The sequence below is a fragment of the Phacochoerus africanus genome, chromosome 2 (assembly GCF_016906955.1).
Source record: "Phacochoerus africanus isolate WHEZ1 chromosome 2, ROS_Pafr_v1, whole genome shotgun sequence".
Classification (NCBI taxonomy): Eukaryota; Metazoa; Chordata; class Mammalia; order Artiodactyla; family Suidae; genus Phacochoerus; species Phacochoerus africanus.
The window spans coordinates 94839797-94844194 of NC_062545.1; the positions used below are offsets into that span (position 1 = coordinate 94839797).

Consider the following 4398-nt stretch of genomic DNA (forward strand, 5'->3'; position numbering starts at 1 on the left):
TGTTCTCGTAAATGAAATCAATTTATATAAGCATATACCTATATGTGATATATATTATTCTGTTATTAACAAATGTTAGTACCCCACACTTCCAGTTTTTAACTCACTCTACAACATATTTTAGAAATCACTGCATATGTATCTAATTCATTTTGGTTAATGATTGCGATAAAGGGGGAGTTTGGGGTTAGTAGATGCCAACTGTTACATTTGGAATAGATAAGCAATAGAGTCCTACTGTACAGCACAGGGCACTAGGCCCATCATCTTAGAACATGATGGAAGATAGTATTTAAAAAAAAGAAAGTAGATGTATGTATGAGTGGGTCACTTTGCTGTACAACAGAAATTGAAAGGAACATTGTAAATTAACTATACTATAATTAAAACTATTTTTAAATGATTGTATAAAGTACTATCCCTCATTTATTCAGCTTTCTTCTGATAGGCATTGAAGCAATTTCCTAATTTTTGCTACCATGGAAGGGGCTGCAATGACTATTTTTTTGCCTATGAGTGAGATTATCTGTAGCAAATACAATCACTAGACCTATGTCTATATGTGGTTTCAATATCATGTGTTGGAAATCACTCCCTATGAGATTAAATTCCTACCAAAATGTGAGATTGCTTCCCATAGAAATTTTCAACCATACTTAGATATTTATCAGAAGATCACTTTGTTAATCTGGTAGGTGAAAATGTATCCGATTGTGATTTAAATTTGCATATACTTAACTAGAATGAAATTGAACTTCTTTTCACATACTTAATTTTGATAAGGTTTTCTTCCAAGATCAGTTTGTTTGCTCATGATTCCTCTGTGCTGTGTTTTAAAAGATTGGCCCTTGAAATCCATTTATACTTGAGGAAATTATGCTTTTGTCTGGCATATATATTATACATGTATTTTACCAGCTTGACACTTATGCTTTTACCTGTGCTATTATTTGGAAAATATTTGTGATGAGGTACATAAAATAATGCCTATATTTATTATATGTGGATAAATAATAATTTCTTTTATTTCTACCTTCTCTTACCAAAGTCAGGCTATGGGACACTGAAGAATATAGATCCAAAGGATTCTCTATTAAAAAGTTTCAACTATAACTTGGAGCTCCTGAATTCATTTTCTAAATTTCCTGGTGCTTAACGTGAATGAAATTTGAAAGAATATTCATATTGATGGCAAATGTTATTACTCTATTTACCCTTCATTTTAGTCTTAGCATCTCCTTGTGTCAATAAAATATGTTAAAAGACTCAGAAAATAATGAATAAGGAAGGATCTAACTTTAGACAACATGTTATAAATTTAAAAGTGTAACGTTTAATGATATAAACTGAATTCATAACTGTAAACAACTAAATACATTTGTGAGGTAAAGCAAAAAGAAATAAACTCAAAGGCAAAAGATTAAATCTCATTATTGACTAGACAATTTGAGTTGATTTTCACTGCTAAAACTGTTTATTTCACCTCTCTCTTCCTCCCTTCTCCCTCTCCCCATCTCTCCTGTACCCCCCCCCAATGTTTATAATATTTACTAGGAAGTATTTAAAACTGTATTACTAAGTTTAAGTAATGTAAAAACATATTAGGGTGAGTCAGGCATAAGTTTTCTCTATTTATGCAACACTCTACCCTAATAAATTAGTGTTTATTATATTTGAGGAAATATTTACTTTTCTGTTATGTATATATTTCATTTTTTCATAGATTGAATAAAAATATGGTTTCAATTTTATTCAGAAAACAATAATACAAAAGGTAAATGATTACCAGTTGGAAAGTGGCACTTTCATGATAAGGTGTATGTATTTGAACTTTAAGTGTGGTATTCATGCCATTTTTTTTCCTCCCTTTGCAGATTCACTATTTCTAACCTGCCCCTTCTCCATTTTGACTGAAACAATGCAGCCAAATAATAGTGTTACTGAGTTTGTATTGTTTGTATTGTTAGGATCCTATGAAACAGAAAATAGTGTTTGTGATCTTCTTCATTTTCTTTATGGGAACTGTCATGTGTAATTTGCTTATTATTGTGACCATCAAATCAAGCCGAAAACTTGGGAGCCCCATGCACTTCTTCCTGTTTTACTTGTCCATTGCTGATACCTGCTTTTTCACTTCCATAGCCCCTAGACTCATTGTGGATTCTCTGAAAAGAAAATCATATCTTACAATGGGTGCATGACTCAAGTCTTTGCATTACATATATTTGGCTGCATGGAGATCTTTGTCCTGAACCTCGTGGCTGTTGATCACTATGTGGCCATCTGCAAGCCACCATCATCTGCAAGCCAATCATCATCTGCAAGCCAACCACCATGAGGCACCAGGTCTGCATCATACTGATTATTCTTGCATGGATAGGGTCTTTTATACATTCTATGGCTCAGATTATCTTGGCCTTGAGACTGCCTTTCTGTGGCCCCAATCTGATTGATCACTATTGCTGTGATTTGCAACCCTTGTGGAAACTTGCCTGCATGGACACTTACATGATCAACCTGCTCTTGGTGTCTAACAGTGGAGCTATTTGCTCCAGCAGTTTTGTAATTCTGATGATCTCATACTTCGTTATCCTGCGTTCTCTGAGAAACCACAGTGCAGAAAGGGAGGAAAAAAGTCCTCTCCACCTGAACTTCCCACATCATCATAGTCATCTTATTCTTCAGTCGATGTATATTCATATACACACAGCCCCCAACCACTTTCCCCATGGACAAGATGGTGGCAGTATTTTATACCATTGGAACACCCTTCCTCAATCCACTCATCTACACACTGAGGAATGCAGAAGTGAAAAATGCTATGAGAAAATTATGTCATGTCAGAATTATCTCTGAAAGCAAATATGAATTAAGAGCTTTGTTTGATTACTTATTGAGTCACTGTTTGACTTCCTCTAAATAGATAGATACATAGATAGACAGACAGACAGACGGATGGATAGAGATATATAAAATAGATATTGATTCCCCCACAACATCTATTAAAATGTAACAGATTTTCTTACTTTTCTCTGTTCTTCTGCCCTCAGATTCATAGTTTCCCTAGCATGTTCAGCCTGACCCATTCTTTTCCTGAGAGTTCAATTCTGGCTTTGCTGATTGTGAAATACACCTACAAAACAGTCTAGACTCTGATTATATAAAAAATAACTTTTATACAATCAAAACTATTTAATCACATGATCATCCATAAATAAAGTATAGCTAGTACTCTGTAATCTGTAATTCCTGCTATACTACCTTTCTAAGCAGGTAAACTGTTTTCTCTTGAGCACTTCTGGAGCAAGGAAACTAACTCTGTGAATCAATCACTTCATTTCATTATATAATTATTTTATGTTAAAACAGTTCCACACTATTGAATCAATTTTTTATATAATGATATTTTAAAATAGTTTCATTATTGTTGTCTTTGGCTATTAAGATAACAGACATGTGTGTGTCTGTGTGTGTTACAAAGGACTTGAGATATTTAGTTCTATGTGTGATTGGTGTATAGGAGCTACAATGATAAGTTCAGTAACTCTAGGAAGTAAAATAATTTATGTTGTCAAGACTTAAACAAACGAAAAATACAGGATAAATGCAACATATTTTCTGAGATTGAAGTACACAGAGGTAGAACATGGTTTGAAGAAAAAAAAATGTAGAAAATCCACTATGCAGCAGGAAGTTATTTTTTTCCTCTGTACTTTCCCAACGCAGAGGTCATCTAGATTCATATGTTGTAATTGCCAATAGAATTTGGTGTCCAGAGTGGGCAGATCATATTAACACTTGAACCTTGGATTTGATGTCAATGGCTATATCATGAACTTTTACCTTTATAAAAAATGAAGATACCACTTCATTTTTAATATCGTTATCTTATTTATAAAACCTTACCAAAACCATCATTACCTCCTGTCAAGAATTATTTTAGAATAAATTCATTATTAAAATAACATGAAGGAGTTCCTGTCGTGGCTCAGAGGAAATGAATCTGACTAGCATCCATGAGCACACAGGTTCAATCTCTGACCTTGCTCAGTGGGTTAAGGATCCGGCATTGCCATGAGCTGTGGTGTAGGTTGCAGATGCATATTGGATCCTGTGTTGCTGTGGCTGTGGTGTAGGCTGGCAGCTACAGCTCCAACTCGACCCCTAACCTGGGAACTTCACCGTATGCCACAGGTGTGGTCCTAAAAAAATAAATAAGTAAAATAAAATAACATGAGATTTCAGTGTTCTCACATTTCTTTGATTTCTCGGATATTTCAAAGCTAAGTTTCTGCAGTGGTGTCCCAAAGTTGGCATGTGATGCATGAGGAGGTCCATCAAAGTTAACAAAGAATGGAAATGTCATAAGCTATTATAAACTTACCTAATAGATTCCTC

The 4398-nt window shown here is 34.3% G+C and overlaps 1 pseudogene; it reads left to right on the top strand.

Annotated features, from left to right (window-relative positions):
* The first annotated feature begins 1918 nt into the window (after nucleotides 1-1918).
* On the top strand, nucleotides 1919-2923 carry LOC125120728 (olfactory receptor 4C11-like; annotated as a pseudogene).
* Nucleotides 2924-4398: the final 1475 nt, after the last annotated feature.